Source organism: Heterocephalus glaber, unplaced genomic scaffold, assembly GCF_053883595.1.
Source record: "Heterocephalus glaber isolate CG9 unplaced genomic scaffold, H.glaber_assembly_v1.0 deba00001532, whole genome shotgun sequence".
NCBI lineage: Eukaryota > Metazoa > Chordata > Mammalia > Rodentia > Bathyergidae > Heterocephalus > Heterocephalus glaber.
Genome location: NW_028258330.1, coordinates 34,177,746 through 34,196,685, shown reverse-complemented (window position 1 = coordinate 34,196,685; position 18,940 = coordinate 34,177,746). Strand labels below are relative to the sequence as shown.

Below are 18,940 nucleotides of genomic sequence, written 5' to 3'. Positions count from 1 at the left end.
CCTATGCAAATGTCTTCAAGAGTTTTATCCAACTAATCTTCCAGCAAGTTTAGTGTTTCTGTTTTAATATTTAGCTCTTTAATGCACTTTGAGTTTAGTTTAGTGCATGGTGATAGATATGGGTCTAGTTTTAGTCTTTGGTAGGTTGAAATCCAGTTTTTCCAACACCATTTATTAAATAGGCTATGTTTCCTCCAAAGAGGGTGGTTGGCTTCTTTGTTAAAAATGAGGTGGCTGGGAGAGGGAGGGATACATAAGCAGAAGGATAGGGAAAGGCTAGCAGTGAGGCCAGAGGACAAAGGAAGGTCTTGCAAACTCTAATAAACTGTTGAAGGCAAGAGGAAAAAATAGAATTAAAGAACAAAGAAGAGAACAGAACAACCTAACAGCAATAGGGTGGCTAGAAATTTTATTTACTTTATTTTAAAACTAATGATAATCAGAGGTCCTGAGTCACACAGAAAATGCCAAATCAGCCTGCTGCAGACAGGCAGGTTTGTGCACGCCCTACCGAGGTCCTGAGTCATGCAGAAGATGTCAAATCACCCGACTGCAGACAGGCAGGTCTTCCCATGCCCTACCGAGGTCTTGAGTCCACAGAACATGCCTAATCAGCCCACTGCAGACAGGAAGGCCTGTGCATGCCCTACCGAGGTCCTGAGTCACACGGAAGACACCAAATCACCCCGCTGCAAACAGGCAGCCACCTGGTTCCACACTACAAAGACACAGAGGACACCAGAGCACCAGACCAAGGTACTGAGTCCCACTGTTCCCGACTGAAAGGTAGGGGCTTCTGAGCCATCATCCCACTGCTTCTGGTCCAGAGGAAGGGGCTTCCTGGTCACCATCCCTCCCGCTGAGCCCAGCCCATAGGAAAGGGCTTTTGGGCCACCTTTCTGCTGCTCTTGGCCCGGAGGAAGGGGCTTCCAGGCCACCATCCCTCCCACTGCTCCAGGGCCACAGGGAGGGGATTCTGAGCTGCAATCCCACTGCTCCTGGTACAGAGGAAGGGGTTTCCCGGCCATCATCCTTCCGCCTGCTCTCAGCCAACAGGAAAGGGCTTTTGGGTAGCAATTCCTACCGCTGCTCTCGGCCCCTGGCGCACCTCACTCAGCTCAGAGGAGGTAATCAATGCAGGTGCTAACAGTCCACTGCCCCAGTCCAAATGAGAAAACACATAAATAAGTCTCAAAACCAGACTTCTAGATCACCTACAGCACCCCCAAAGGGAAATGAGATGGAACACGCTGATACTCAACCACCTGGACCAACTGAACTGGCAACAAAAGGGGATCTGGAAAAAAATGAAATAAAAAATAATTTCTCAGATAACAGGAGAAACTGGGCCCCTAGTTCAAGACATGATTAATAAATCTAGAGAGGAGCTCAGGAACATGATGGAATCCAAACATAATAAATAAATGGAATCCATAAAACAGATGCAAATAGATTTCCAGGACATAAAAAACTCCATTGAAAGTCGACACAGCAGAATGAGCCAATGTGAGGACAGAATTTCAGATATAGAAGATAAGATTGCAATTAGCGACCAGGAAAAGAAAAATTGCTTCAAAATTATAAGGGAACATGAGAAATCAATCCAGCAGCTTCTAGATGATGCAAAAAAGAATAACTTAAGACTGATTGGGTTCAATGAAGAAACAGGAGAGAGTAGAGATGACATAAAAAATCTCTTCACAGAAATAATGGCAGAAAACTTCCCAAGCAGGGGAAAAGAGCTTGACGTACAGATAAGTGAGGCATATAGGTCTCCAAATAGCCTTGATCAAAAAAAATCTACATATAGGCATATAATTGTTAAGATTCCAGAAACACAACAGAAGAACAAAGTTCTCCAAGCAGTTAGAGAAAAGAAACAAATCACCTACAAAGGAAAGCCCATCAGAATCACAGCAGACTTCTCAACACAAACCATCAAGGCAAGAAGAGCTTGGAGTGACATATTCCAAGCCCTAAAAGAAAACAGCCTCCACCCAGATTGATGTACCCTGCAAAACTATCTTTCAAAATGGATGGAGAAATAAGGTATTTCATGACAAAGTGCACCTTAGGAGCTTCGTGAATACCAAACCAGCACTCCAAAGAATTTTACACAATATCCTAGGAACAGATATTGAGGATCACAACCCCAGGAAGCAAAGCAGAATGAACCCATCTGGCATGACAAGAAATTAAATGTAAAGGGGGAGAACCCAACAAAAAGAAAAAGTCATGGCAATGACAAGTCAATACGTTCCAGTCAGAACCATCAACGTTAATGGTCTCAATTCACCAATCAAAAGACATAGACTGGCAGAATAGGTCAAGACGCAAAATCCAACAATAACCTACATACAAGAAACACACTTAATTCAAAAGGAAACTCATAGACTGAATGTTAAAGGGTGGAAAACAATACTGCATGGGACAGGAATGTGAAAAAAAGCAGGAGTAGCTATCCTCTTGGCAGATCAAGTAGATTTCAAATGAACACTGATTAAGAGAGATGAAAAAGTACACTACATCCTTGTAAAGGGAAGAATCCAAGAGGAAGAGATAACAATCATAAATATCTATGCACCAAACTCTAGTGCACCCAACTATACAAAACAAATACTAACGGACATGAAAAGTCATATATGCACTAATACAATTGTACTAGGGGACCTCAACACCCCACTGTCACAAATAGATAAATCACCTAGACTAAAAATAAGTAATGAAATAATAGAACTCAATCGAACTCTTGAACAAATGAACTTAACAGATGTTTATAGAGTCTTCCACCCCACAAAATCAGAATACACATTCTTCTCAGCTGCACATGGGTCATTCTCCAAAATAGACCTCATACTCACACATAGAACATGTTTAAGTAAGTGCAAAGGAATTGAAGTTATCCCCTGTATATTATCAGACCACAGTGCAATGAAATTGGAGATCCATAGCAAAAGAAACTCAAAAAATTTCATAAACACATGGAAATTGAACAACACACTTCTGAATAACCAATGGGTCACAGAGGAAATTAAAGAAGAAAGCAGACATTTCCTTCAATTAAATGACAATGACAATACAACATATCAGAATCTATGGGACACAATGAAAGCAGTCTTACAAGGGAAATTCATAGCAGTGAATATACATATTAGGAAAACAGAATGAGCACAATTAAACAACCTGATGCTGAAACTCAAGCTTCTAGAAAAAGAAGAGCAGGACAACCCCAAAGCTCATACTAGGGAGGAAATTATAAAGATCAGAGGAGAAATCAACGCAATGGAGACTAAGAGAATGATACAAAAAAAATCAATGAAGCCCAGAGTTGGTTCTTCAAAAGAATCGACAAAATTGACAAACCCTTAGCCCACTTTGTCAGAAAAAGGAAAGAAAAGTTCCAAATCCATGCAATTAGGAATGAAAAGTGTGAAATTACCACAGACCCAGCAGAAATCCAGAGGATCATCAATATCTACTTCGAGAACCTATAGGCCAATAAGATGGACAACACAGAAGAAATGGACAGATTCCTAGATACATATGAATTACCAAAGTTGAATGAAGAAGACCTAAAAATTCTAAACAACCCAATATCAACCAATGAAATTGAAAATGTAATTAAAAACTTATCAACTAAGGAAAGCCCGGGCCCTGATGGCTTCACTGCTGAATTCTACAAGACATTTAGAGAGGAACTGCTGCCACTACTGCTTAAACCCTTCACTGAAATTGAAAGGGAAACAATACTCCCAAACTCATTCCTTGCAGCAAGCATCACCTTGATCCCCAAAGCAGAGAAAACCCAACTGAAAAGAAGAACTATAGGCCAATCTCACTAATGAACATAGATGCAAAAATCCTAAATAAGATAATGGCACACAGAATACAGAAGATCATCAAGATCATACACCCCGATCAAGTGGGATTCATCCCAGGGATACAGGGATGGTTCAATATATGAAAATCAATCAATGTAATACATTATATCAATAGAGCCAAGGACAAAAACCGTATGATTATCTACATAGATGCAGAAAAAGCATTTGACAAAATCCAACATGGATTTATGGTAAAAATCCTACAAAAATTTGGAATAGATGGTCTCTACCTCAAACTGATAAAAGCCATCTATGAAAAGCCAACAGCCAATATCATACTAAATGGTCAAAAACTGAAATTCTTCACACTAAAATCAGGAAAAAGACAAGGATGTCCACTATCCCCACTCTTGTTCAATATAGTTCTTGAAAAATTAGCCACACCAATTAGACAAGAGAAAGAAATAAAAGGAATAAAGATAGGTAATGAAGAAGTCAAATAGTCATTAGGTGCAGATGACATGATACTCTATATAGAAGACCCCAAGAATTCCACCAATAGTCTTCTAGTCTTAATATCCAAATTCAGTCAAGTAGCTAGTTACAAGATCAACACACAAAAATCAATAGCTTTTCTCTACATGAATGACAGGCTCACTGAGAGAGAAATAGGGCAAATAATTCCTTTCACAATAGCATCCAAAAAACTGAATTACCTAGGAATCATCCTAATGAAAGAAATCAAAGACCTCTTCTCTGAAAACCATGGCACTCTGAAAAGAGAGATTGAAGATATCAGAAAATGGACAGACATCCCCTGCTTCTGGGTAGGAAGGATTAATATAGTGAAAATGGCCATACTTCCAAAACTTCTATATAGATTTAATGCAATTTCAATTGAGATCCCAGGAGCATACTTCATGGACCTTGAGAAAACAATCCAAAAATTCATTTGGAACAAGAATAGACCCAGAATAGCAAAAACAATTCTAGGTAACAGAGACATGGCAGGGGGTATCACAATCCCCAACCTGCAACTACACTACAAAGCTACTGTGATCAAAACAGCATGGTACTCGCAAAGAAACAGACTTGAGGACCAGTGGAACAGATTAGAAGATGCAGAATCAATGCCAGACACACTCAGCCATCTCATTTTTGACAAAGGAACCAAACACCCTCACTGGAGGAAAGATAGCCTCTTTCATGAATGGTGCTGGAAAAATTGGGCTTCAACTTGCCAAAGATTAAAACTAGGTCTATATTTCTCACCACACATTAAACTAAAATCAAAATGGATTAAAGATCTAAGTATTAAAATAGAAACTCTGAACCATTTGGAACAGAGGTTATGTAGAACCCTTGAAGACATTGGCGTAGGAAAAGATTTTATGAACTAAACCTCAGTAACCCGTGAACTAGCACAAACTATCAACAAGTGGGATCTCTTCTTATTAAAAGGCTTCTGCACAGCAAGAGAAACCACAAGCAGTGTGAAAAGACAACCCACAATGTGGGAAAAAATCTTCACCTGCTCTTCATCAGACAAAGGTCTACTATCTGGAATCTATAAAGAACTTCAAAATATCAGACCTCCCAAATTTAAAGACCCAATCAAAAATGGGCAGCTGAAATGAACAGACATTTCTCTGATAAAGAAATAGAAATAGCAAATAAATACATGAAAAATTGTTCAACATCACGGGTCATTCGAGAGATGCAAATGAAAACAATGCTGAGATTCCACTTCACTCCAGAAAGAATGGCTGCTATCATGAAATCAACCAATAACAAATGCTGGCAGGGCTGTGGGGAAAGAGGAACCCTGCTCCACTGCTGGTGGGAGTGTAGACTGGTGCAAGCACTGTGGAAATCAGTATGGAGATACCTCAAAGAACTAGGACTGAAAGTCCCATTTGACCCTGCTATTCCACTGCTGGGGATCTTCCCCGAAGAATTAAAAGAATCATACCACAATGATATATGTCCACCCATGTTCATAACAGCACAGTTTGTGATAGGTAAAACTTGGAAACAGCCTAAATGCCCATCAACTGGAGACTTGATAAAGAAAATGTGTTTTTTTTAAATAAAATGGAGTACTACTCAGCCACAAAAAATTAGAAATTAGAGACATTTATAGCTAAGTGGATGCACATTGAAGCGATACTCTTAAGTGAGATAAGTAGGGCACACATGTATAAATACTGAATAATTTCTCTCGTGTGAGAAACAAAGTGTAAATAAGGACTAAATGTATAATAGGTCATGTGAAATAGGAAGAAAAGGGGCAAAGGGTAAGGAAGTATGAAGGCTATGGGAAAGAATAGAAGGGAATGGGATTAATATGAGAAAATGGAAAAATAGGAACAAAATCTTTGTAAATAGGGAGGACTGGAGGGGTTGAAGGGAAGGCTGGGCAAGTGTGAAAAATAAGAACCAAGAGAGACTATGTAAAGGTGCAAATTTCCAATGCTGAATGTCATTATATTGTATACCTAAAATGTACCAATGATTAGAATGAATAGTCAATAATTCAAAATAGGAAGAAAAGGTCCAAAGGGGTAAAGGTAGTGGGAGGGGCAGGGGAAAGGAGAGAAGGCAAAGGAAAAATGATGAGAATTGGAAAAAAAATGGAAATAAAATCTTTGTAAATAGGGAAGGGTGGAGAGCATGAAGGGAGGCCTAGGAATGGGGGAAAAAAGGAAATCATACAATTTCTACAATTAAGTTACAATGCCAATAGAACATATGAGAATCTATGAGATGCATTGAAAGCAGTCTCATGAGGGAAATTCATAGCAGTGAATACTTGTATTAGAAAAACAGAGGGATGTCAAATAACCCAATGCTGCACCCCAAACTTCTAAAAACAGTAGAAGAGGAGGACAAAGCCAACGCTCTGTAGATTTTTTTTCTTGCTTCACAGAAGTGGAGGTGAGTTATGAAATCCCCATTCTCAAAATATATATATTTTTTGCCTATATATTCCTTCTTACAAGGATGATTTGATGTATCAGAGATATGACACTATGTAGTTACTTGTGTCTATGTGATAAACATAAGGAAACCATTATTTTGAAACACAATAAAAATGAAAGAAAGCTGGTCATGTTGGTTCATGACTGTAATACCAGCACTTCACAGGCTGAGGGCAGAGGATAACTGTGAGTTCAAGGCCAGCCTGAGCTTCATAGGGAGTTCAAGGCAACTTGAACTAAATAGTGAGACCCCATCTAAAAAAACAATAACAAGACAAAAACCCCAAATTTAAAATGAAAAAAACATGAAAGCAATTTCATAAATATTTTGTTAGGATTTCATATTTTTCATATTCTTCAATGAACATGAAATATCTACTGATCTTACTAAAATAATTTTATTAGTCTGTTTGCCACAAATAAAAAATTAATTAAATGTGGAGAACTGTTACATATACATATTGAATCTTGATCTTTTTTACCTCCTTTTTCTTTACCATTCTCAACATCCCAACCTCAATTTCTAGATCCTCTTTCATTCTCCACAAATTTCATCTCCCTGCTTTCTATCACCTTTGATTATTCTCTTCAAATTATTTATACTTTGTATTTCTCATGTGAGAGAAACCATATGATATTTAAGTTTGTTGGTCTGATTTATTGCATTTAAGTTTACGGCCTGAAGGTGCATCCATTTCTCAAATAGTGACCCCTGTTTATCCTTATGAATGGCCCAGAATGACCTCAGTGTGTACAGATACCACATTTTCTTAATACATTCCTGTGTTGATTGTCATATAGCCAGTTTTTGTGATTTAAATATCATGATTTGTGCTGCTGTAAATATATGCTTGATTCAATGTTTTACAATTCTTTGGGCAAGATTCTTAGAGAAAGTAGAAATTTGTATTTTTAGTTTTTTGAGAAATCTCCATACTGATTTCCAGCATTAATGATTGATTAGAAATAAATAATAGTAGATTAAATTGAACAGTTCAAAATTAGAAAATCTTCATAGCAACAATTAAAATGGAGGAGTGGGGAAAGGGCAAAATGTAAGAAAATAGAAAATTTGAAAAAGAAAGAAGGATGAAGAGGAGGAGGACTGAAAAGTGATACAACCTTTAATTATACAATAAAGGAAAATAAATGGAATTATTCTAAAATAACAAAAAAAAACATAAGGAAATGTAAAACTAAAAAAAGCATAAAACAAAATGCAAAAGAAACCAAAAAGCAAAGCAAAGAAATTAAACAAACAATAATAAACCCAAACAAAGAGAGTTATGTGTCAAAAATAATTCCTCTACTCTATGATATGTGGGTAAATAGTTTGTATCAAAGTATTAGAATCCACTACAGTGTTAAGCAATAAACCCCTTCTCAAAACAGCTGCTGTTAATAGCACTTCTACATATAGCAGGTGCTGCACTGGATTTCTTCTACAATGCTGGGTTAAGGTGTGGAAGGAATCATTTTCAGAGTAAAACATCATACTGCATCACAGCTCACAATAACTCTAGGATCATCTTGGGGGAGTCCTACTGACCCATTGTTTATCCTGGCCTGCCAACCCTCTCCAGGTTTTCCTTGTATTTATGGAGGCAGATGCCTGGCTCTGAAGCAGAGCTTGGCTTTCCAGGCTGCTTCATTCTTTTCTCAGCATTTACTTCAGTTTCTCTATAATCTCTAACTCTCATTTCTTCTTCTTGATTTCTGAAGCTCTTCTCTTTCTGTTTCCTGCTGTTTGATATCCAAGTATCAGAATTCCAGGTCCTGGAGAGAATGATGTCCTGCTGAGTGTTACTCCACTATCTTTAATTCTCAGTGCTCTCCTGATTTTAGACAGGAGATTGCAGTAGTATTCATGAATAAACTGGCTATTCCTGTAATGTTGCATTCTTTATTGAAAGTGTCCAAACTATTATGAAGTTTCAGACTTTCATGAGTTGCTACCTATATCCTAGATCCTAGATTATTCTTCACATTTCTCTATGAAATTATGATCAGGAAAAGAGAGAGAAAATTAAATATGTTCACCTCTACTGGAGGAAACACCAGGACTCAGGTATTGATCTTCTGATTTCAGTATCAGGGCTATGTTTCCTCCAGGGGAGGCAAAGGATGTATTATTCTCTATAGAAGATGAAGAAATTTATTTGTGCTTAGTAAGGCACAAACTCTTAAAAAAACATTTTTAGATGCATGGATGATTACTTCTGAGTGTGATGGCCTATGACTGGTTTGTCTCCATATGCAGTCCCCACATTACTCAGCTCTCATAATCTTTGATCTCCATGGTTTCCTGGTTTGGGTTTTTTTTTCTTTTATTGGCCTATTATATTTTGGCTCACAAAATTCAATTGACTTACAGTTTACTTATTTCACTGAGGTAGAAATTTTGATTTATTCTGCTATCTTGCCCAATTCTTTTATCTTTCCCATTTTGGCAACTACATCTATAAATTAGTGAATTATATTCTTTGAATCATATTTTTTCTTTTTGTAAAGTCACTACATCCATTTCTCTTACTGGAAATATCAATTCATCCATTCTGAACATGATTGTTCATTTGTCAGTTGTGTGCTTATTTGTGAAACAGTTTTTGATGTGCACATTTGCTCAGATATATCACATCTTTCAAAAATGATGTGTTACTCACAGGGATGTATGTGTGGCCCCCGTATATTGAATCCTTTCATCTATGGCCTGAGATAAAAAGACATTATTTGTGCCTTAAGGATCCTCCACAGCAGAAGAAGTTAATCTAAAGTGTCCATTTAGAATGTACTTTGGAAAAAGCAATAAAGCAGTATAAGGACCTCTAAATCCTGCTTTTCTGATCATAATAATTTTATGAATTCATACTTTTATTTCCTTTTTAAAAAAATTTTTAAATAATTTATATTTTTATTAGCACATGTTTGCAGTACATAATGATTACATTCATGTTGGAGATTTGAAACATATACATAACAATAATTTCTGAAAGATTGCTTTGTATTTTCATTTTTATTGAAGGGAAATATGCATGACAAAAAAATTACCATTCTGTACATTCTAAGAACACATTAATTATTGTTAATTATTGTAAGGAATTCCTTGAGATTAGGATGACACTGACCAATTTGACTAATTATGAGCTCTGGGCATTGAGCCTCCAAGGTCATATAATAGTAAATAATTTGCTTGTGCCTTCAGCCCTTCAGTTGGTGGTTTCAGTCCAGTTTCCAAATTTGTATCTCCTCCTCCCTTCTTGAGTCTATGAGTAAGATCTCATCTGACATCACATTCATATCCATCCTTGGGACAGAACTTGAACCTTCCCTGGAAAACAGACCCAGGAGATTCTTCAGACCTGCAGTCTTTGCTCATGACCCAGCAGAGAAGGAGCATAAATCAGCAAGTGCACAGGGAGCCAATGAAGGTAGAAAAGAATTTTTCAAGAATTGCTTTCTCACTGTGAGAACAAACAAGGAAGTTGTGAATAACCAGATGGGAGGAGACTGATATGAAATATTACTGTTATGAGGAAAATAAGGTTTACATCCCTGATTGCAATGTGGATATTAGAATTCTCATTCAAAATTTGCTTCCTACCACTCTGGTTCTACTTTGAATTTATACCTTACCCCAAATAGCAAAAAAAGTGGCCTACCAAACTGATTTCTATGTACTTCAGGATTGCAATGGTCATAGTAAGGATAAGCAGGATGAAGTCAGTAACCATATCATAAGTAGTTTCTTAGGGCTTCCTAAATCCAGGTACTGAGTAAATTGTTCCACATAGGTTGTTTAATTGCCCTGGGTTGTCTGCTTGCAGACACAGGGGATTATATCAGAAGTATCCTGGCAGCTTGTGTCTTTTGCAACTCAAATGTCCATTTCATTTCCCTGTCCCTGGAGGAAATGACCACTTGTTCACTGTGTGGTCTTTTTGGTGGGACATAGTATTCCTGATAGATCACAGTGTAGAGCATTTTGAAGCAGCAGCTGTATCCACTATAGAAAGGATGAACACCAGTCACAGGGAAACTTCTCAGGGAGAGCATACATGTGATAAGGTAGCATAGTTTTCCTCTCACGCCACTGTTGGATATTCTTGCAACTTTCGATATTCTGTTCAATGCTTGCAATCATGTCACAAAATCTCAAATGTGGACATGTCAGCTCTTGATTCCATTTCCACGTAGGAGGTGAAACAGTCCAAAACGTACCTCAGATACTTAAAAATGTACCTATGGTTACAGCTTTGAGACACTGCTTACATTTTTATGTGGATTGGGAAACAGTGAAAACATTGAGTGGATTGGAAAGAAAATAATTTTTAATTTAGGTTTAATTCAATTTAATTTTTAATTCTTTCATTCTACTTATTCCTGTGTTCAGAGAAGGTATTTAGTATTTACAAAGCAACACTGTCATTAATGTTGACTTCTAGTTGCAACAAATGTGCTGAATGTTAGGTGAGAATACCATATGGTGTTAGTGTGTATTAAACTAGAACAAAGTACAATTTAGTTATCATTATTAGTAATGATAAGAATGACCTTTTCCAGGGATTTAGCTCAGTGGTTTCGCCACCTGGTGTGCAAGCACAAGGACCCCAGTTGGATCCCTGGTACCAAAAAAACAAAACAAAACAGAAACTGGCCTTCACACCAATTATTTTCTGAGACCTGAAGTTACTCTTTCTGTTGGAAACATTTTATTTTATTTTTTTGTATAACTGCACATGTAGGTCTGCAGAGGAATGAGATGCTGTCCTTTTCACCTAACTCTCAAAAGTCTGTACGTTGTTTGGGACACAAGAGGTGTCAGCTGTAAAAACCTGTGTTAAACACTGAAAGGACCCTTCCTGGAGTCAACGTACTTTTCATTAATCAGCATGATAGGAAGATGCTGGGTGCACCTTTATTCCTTTCACAAATGTTTCAAAGATGTAGAGATGAGATAAATTAGCTCTTGTGTGTGCCTATGTCATGGACATGTGGGATCTATAATCCTTTAATTACATCTCTATCAGTCATTCACCAATGCAGTTGAAATATTTATGGGTTCAAAAAGAGACAATAAGGAGCAGGAAAATGTATGCCTGAGATGCATAATAGAGCTTTGTATCATTTCAGCTCCACTGCCACTTGAACAGTTTACTGTATTTATTAGTAAACTTCATACTTGCATGATGGTGTAATTTTTATTTTTAAAACAAAATCTACAGTGAGTATATACTTAAATTCCACACTTTCTTTAGATATTATATATGTGTTGACAAATGATATCCTTATTTTCCACAAGCAGTATGCGTACAGATAGGAGGAGAGATTCACAAATTCTGCCTATTGTAGTGGGTTAATGACACAAAACTCAAATGTTTATTTCCTTATTCTCATCCCAGGGCACTGTATCCTATGAAATTTCTTGGCATGTTTCATAAAGAGATCATTATGGAACAAACTGCAGGGTAATAGAATGTAAATGATAATGATTGATTTTTTAGAAAAATTATGAAACTAAAAATTTTACACAAATTATTTATTGGAAATCAGAGAAATGTTTGTCACTAATATATTATGTACATTTTTAAATTATTTGACAATGAGAGAGGGAAATGAATTTAGAAGAGATTGTCACAGTGGTAAACTTTCAAGTTAAATGAGGTCTTTTTCCCCTGGTTAATGCTCTGCATCAGTTAGACATTTGCAATTGATCTATGTTCTTTACAGGCAGACTTAAAACCCACTGTGAATGTAACCCAATCCCTTAGAGGGGCAATAGGTGTTGCACTGTACATTACTTAGATGAGATTTGAGTAATTTGTACAAGAGCTTTAAAAAAAAAATGTATGGACTCACAAACCAATATTGTCCTGGAAATCTTGACAAGAAAACCTGCAAACAGAATTCATAACAACAAAATCATTTGAGGACAGTTGAGCAAGACAATGAAATTATGGAGAGATACTAAGGACACAAAATTCACGTGTAATTGTTCAGATCTCTAAAAAATATTAGTTATGGTGTGTTATTACTTATATGTTGATATTTAGAAAGATAATACTTGTGGAACATTCTGTAAATTCCATGAGATACTTTAAGACTGTGTTTCCCAACTCTGTTGTGAGAAAGTTACAAAAACTCCTAAAGCACAGATATACCAATATGCTGATTAAATTAATTAAATTAAATCATAAATACATCGATGCCTAGGGCAGCTGGATATTTCAAAATATCTGCAGTTATTTGTTATTACTGAATAAGATCCAATATAATCTAAATAAATAATTTTCAAAACACTTTCTTGTAGTAACCTTATAAGGTAGATAATTTTATCCCTATTTTAGAGATGTGGGAAATTGCATGAGGTGCGTTACAATTACAGGTATAGTATTAAGCTACTTAATGTGCTTTATAATTTGCATGTGAGTTTTCAGGCATTTTCCAGTACATTCTTTCCAATTAAAACAATGTGAACTGACAAAATTGTGATCAAATTTTCTTCATATAGTTGACATAAAAGAAATGCAATTCATGTATCAGGAAAAACTGATGTGAAAATATGTCATTTAGAGTTAGAGGGGCTGGTATTCAGCCAGTGTTTGGGACTTTCCTTATTTCTAATGTCTTGAACTGGACACACTAATGTTATGATCACAGAAACAGAAGGAAATTACCCTGCTCTATCAAACAGAGAATCAAGAGAAAGGGGAAAAGGCTGTCTTCTATAGCAAATATTTTACTGATAATATATGAAGTGGTTAAAATAAACCCATATAAATTTGAAAACTCAAATATGCTTATTATCACTGATTAATTATTGACAGAAATAATCCAGCTTGAATGTAACTTTCATAGTCATATGTAATCAGATTATGTGCATGTATTGAAATTTTATATATACAAATTTTAGTTCATCAGAGAAAATGATGAGTTACAAAATAAGTAACATTAAATGCTGACTGAGCTCTTAAAACCTTGAAAGAAGGAAATTGGAAAAACCAAGGATGAAAAAATTTGTGTGAGACAACTGGCTCACTGAAATGTGTTAAGATTATAAAAAAAGATTTAATTTAATTTTAAGATATTGCAGTCCTAGGTCTTACAATATTTGTACATACCCCAATCAGGAAAATTTGTACCATATTATGAAAATAAAATAAGATACATTTTCTTGTTTTAAAAAAAATTCTTCCCATAGCGTTGCTTTTTAAAGAAGGATGGCATAAATTTCTATTCTTTTTTCTTAAAAGAGTTAACTGTATACTATTGAGATTATGGACTTCTGAACTCTAATGTTCTTGGTATCCTAACAGAATTCAGTGCAGGGTCTGTAGAGTAGGAGTGTATAGATGGAGGTGGATATCAAGAAACCAAATAACCTAAAAGCCCTTAAGGAATAGGATTTTTCAGAACTGAGCAATATTGGTGAAAGTTTTAGACTTCAAATCTAAGGAGTTCATTTGTGACTATTTCATTTCAAAGTACAGAATCTAGGGTGCCTGTTTCATTTTTTCCAATGAAATTTCTTTTCATAAAGGTGCTCAAACAACATGGAAACATACAACCTCACAAGTGTCTCTGAATTCCATCTCCTGGGCTTCTCAAAAGATCAAGACTTGCATCCTGTCATCTTTGGACTGTTCCTGTCAATATAACTAGTCAGAGTGCTTTGGAACCTGCTCATCATTCTGACTGTTGTCTTTGACTCCCACCTCCACACCCCCACGTACTTCTTCTTCTCCAACCTGTCCTTGGCTGAAATATGTTTTTTCTCCACCGCAGTCCCAAAGATGATTGTAGACATCCTAACTCACAGCAGGGGCATCTCCTCTTTGGGCTGCCTAATGTAGATGAATTTCTTTATAATTTTCATGTGTTTGGATGACATTTCTGACAGTGATAGCCTGTGATTATTTTGTGGTCATCTGTCACCCCCTGCATTATTTAGTCATTATGAATCCTTGCCTCTGTGTGGTACAAATGTGGTGCCTGTCTTTTTTATCTTTTTGGCTTCCCAAGTCACAATTTCCTTGCCTTACAACTTACTTGCTTCAAGGATGTCAAAATTGCTCATTTCTTCTGTCACCCTTCTCAACTCCTTATGCTTTCCTGTTCTGATACATTAATCAAAAACATTGTCATCTATTTTGCTGGTGTTATAGTTAGCTTTTTTTCCCCCATGGCAAGGATCCTTTTCTCTTACTCTAAAGTTGTTTCCAGCATTCTAAGAATCCCACCTTCTGGTGGGAGGTACAAAGCCTTTTTTACCTGTAGTTCTCACCTGTCAGTTGTTTGTCTATTTTACAGAACAGGCCTTGCTGTGTACCTTAGTTCAGCTGTGTCATATTCTCCCTGCAAGGGCATTTTGGCCTCTCTGATGTACACTGTGGTCACTCCTATGCTGAATCCCTTCATCTACTCTCTGAAGAATAAGTATTTTAGAAGCACCCTGAAGAATCTCCATAGTGGGGTAGTATAATTCCAGGAAGTTTATTATCCGTTTTCATATAGATTGGGAAATGTAATGAATGTAATAAAATTGAACGCACAAAAATCACTGCTTCATTTGTTATGTTACTTCAGGTGTTTGATGCTTTCAATTTTATATCAAATTTCATAATACAATCATGACTGCATGGGTGGATGTGGAATTTAGGGTTTTGCACATTGGTGCAAATTTCCTTTAAGAAAGAGAAAGCTTTCAGCATTTTGCTATGATTGAGAGTTGCACAAAATGACATTGTAATGTATGTTTCCAAGTTATCCTTAACAGTTGTTTAAATGGTCCATTTACTCATAAGTATCTTAACACAGTGAACAATAGAAATGAAAATAATCATAACCTGAACCAATATTGCTGGAATTTCAATTGGGATTGCATTGAATCTATAGAACAGTTTTGGAAGTAAGGTCATTTTCACTATGTTTGTTCTTCCTACCTAGGAGCAAGGGATGACTTTCCATTTTCTGATATCGTCTTCAATCTCTTTTTTCACTTGCTATTGTTTTGGGAGAAGAGTTCCTTGGTTCCTTTCATTAGGTTTATTCCTAGGTGTTACTTTTTTTGGTGCTATTGTAAAGGGAGTTGTTTCTCCAGGTTACAGTGAGTCTGTTCTTCAGGTTCAAGAAAGCTTTTGATATTTGTGTGTTGACCTTGTATCCAGCTACTCTACTGAATTTGGTTATTAAGCCCAGAAGATTTTTGGTGGAGTTCGTGGGTTCTTCTATATAGAGTATCTTGTCATTTGCAAATAATGAAAATTTGACTTCTTCATTTCCTAGCTTGTTGTATGGAGCATATTGTTGGATCTTGAATCTTGACCCAATCTGCCAGTCTATTTCTTTTGATTGGTGAATTGAGACCATTAACATTGATAGTTATAATTGATCCATATTGACTTATCCTTGCCATGAATTTTTCTTTTTTGTTGGATTGGCCCCTTTGCATTTAACTTCTTGTTGTACCAAATGGATTCATTCTGCTGGGCTTCCTGGTGTTGTGATAGTTTTTTGGTTTTTTTTGGTTTTTTTTTGTCTTCCTGTCATTATGAGTGCTCACATTGTCCTGCCATGTGGAAAATAGACTTGTAGTTTTAATGAAATCCGCAGCAGTTTGTTAAATATAAAAATGTTAACTCACATTTAAATTTTTATCTATCTGATTACACTTATGTTCTTTAAAATGAAAATAAGAAAACCAAAGAATGTTGAAAACTTCTGGGAAATAAGTGGCTCAATACAATTCATTTTAATTATGAACTATTACCTATAATCAAATATTCAGATCACAAATTCCTAAATGTTACAGTGATTGTAGACATCCTAGGTCAAGAGAAATTGTCCAATTTTGAGAAAATAAAATTAGGTAAATTTAAAAGTTTATTAATTTTCCTCCAGTATAATCATATATTCTTGTTATCAAACTTTCCTACCTCTAAGTAGTGTCTGTTAATTTCATTTGCCCAATTTTTGATTGGCTCTTTTACGTTAGGTATTTAATTTTTTTGTATTCTTTTTAAAAACAGTTTTTATTTTTTATTTTATTGGTACAATTTAAATATGCATGATGGTCATATTCATCATAGGAAATCTGTATCTGTCCATGGTATATCTTGATTTCTCTTTTTCTCATGAGGTAAGTGAAAATAAAATAAAAATATTGAGACAAAATCATTATTCAAATGTGATTTTCTCTTAACTAATAAACGATTATGAAATCTATAATTATTAATAAACTATTGGAGATTTTAATATACAGAGAGAAAAATAGAAATGCTTGGTATATAACAGCAAGAAAAAAATATATATGAAAAGCAAAATAGAAAATATTGAAAGAAAAAGAAATAGAGAGATCAAATATTTCTTCAAATTCTCTATTCCATTGTTTCAAAATTATTTCAGTACATTTGCTAATTTTTTTCATGTATAATACTAGTCTCAGTTTGTTGAAAAGAAAATTTTGGGCTATTATCTATTTGTTTTCTTTTTTCTTGAGAGAGAAAGTACTTTTTGTCTATGAAATGTATTCTGAGTAATATTTGTGCCCTTGCCCTTCTTTTAAAACTATGGTATATGATGTATTAACTAAGGTTATTCTCTAAATATTTTGGGATGAAATTCTGTGTTTTTATATGCACATAAAAAGAATAGTTTAAAAAAAGAATCATATATTCTTATTTTTTTTAAAAGTGTTTAGTATATTTTCCTGGGATCATAGATTTCTCAAATGTTCTTACCATGACACTTGAGTGTCTATTAAGTGAGAGTGCCCAAAGTGAGGTGTATAACAAACAACCTAATAATGACAGAGTTCCTGAGAATGTGTTTTATCACAATGGATCACTGTGTGTTAAGGTTTATAGACCTCATATGGGTATATTTTGGTTGTCAATACTTGAATTTAAAAGAGAGAGAGGCTTGTGTGCTATTTACTTATTTTGTTTTTCTAGTGGATTTTTTGAAAAGGTGTTCAAGCACTATGGAAACACATAATCTAACATATATCTTTGAATTCTACCTCACTGGTTTCTCAGAGGACACAGACATGCAGCCTATCCTCTTTGGACTGTTCCTGTCTATGTACCTAGTCACAGTGCTTGGGAACCTGTTCATCATCCTGGCTGTCATCTCTGACTCCCACCTCCACACACCCATGTACTTCTTCCTCTGTAACCTGTCCTTGGCTGACATCTGTTTCACCTCCACCACGGCCCCAAAGATGATTGTGGACATCCTAACTCACAGTAGGGTCATTTCCTATGTGGGCTACCTGACACAGATGTCTTTTCTTTTAATGTTTGGATGTATGGATGACATGCTTCTGACTGTGATGGCCTAAGACCGGTTTCTGGCCACCTGCCACCCTCTGCACTATGCAGTCATTATGAATCCTCACCTCTGTATTTTACTACTTTTGGTGTGTGTCTGTATTAGCCTTTTTGACTCCCAGCTGCAAAATATAACTGAGCTGCAATTTACTTGCTTCAAGGATGTGGAAATTGCTAATTTCTTCTGCCATCCTACTCAACTCTTTAACCTTTCATGTTCTGATACCTTCATAAAAAACTTTGTCACATATTTTGTTGATATCATGCTAGGCTTTTTTCCAATGTTAGGGATCATTTTTCTTGCTGTAAATGTGTTTCCTCCATTCTAAAATTACCATCATCTGGTGGGAAGTACAAAGCCTTCTCTACTTGTAGTTCACACCTGTCAGTTGTTTGCTTATTTTATGGAAGTGGTATTGGCGTGTACCTTGGTTCATCTGTGTCATATTCTCCCTTGAAGTGCATGGTGGCATCATTGATGTACACTGTGGTCACACCTATGCTGAATCCCTTCATCTACACCCTGAGGAATAGGGACATTACTAGCACTCTGAAGAGGATCCATTGTTGAAGAGTCTAATCTCAGGTTGTTTGGCATCCATTTGCAATGTTGTTTTTGAAAATGTAATGAAACTGAATATCTCTAACTCACCTGTGAACACTGTCTTATTTCTCATATGACCTCAGAAAACTGATGTCTTCAATATTATTTCCTGATTCATATGAGAATCATGGCTGATTGGGGGTTGGTGAATTTAGATTTTGTTCATGCTGTCGAAAAATTTCAGTTGTGGGGATGAAAGATGGGTAA

At 36.0% G+C, this 18,940-nt stretch overlaps 1 pseudogene; it reads left to right on the top strand.

Annotated features, from left to right (window-relative positions):
- Positions 1-17,777: 17,777 nt before the first annotated feature.
- LOC106008263 (olfactory receptor 7E24-like) lies at positions 17,778-18,700 on the top strand (annotated as a pseudogene).
- The last annotated feature ends 240 nt before the right edge of the window (positions 18,701-18,940 follow it).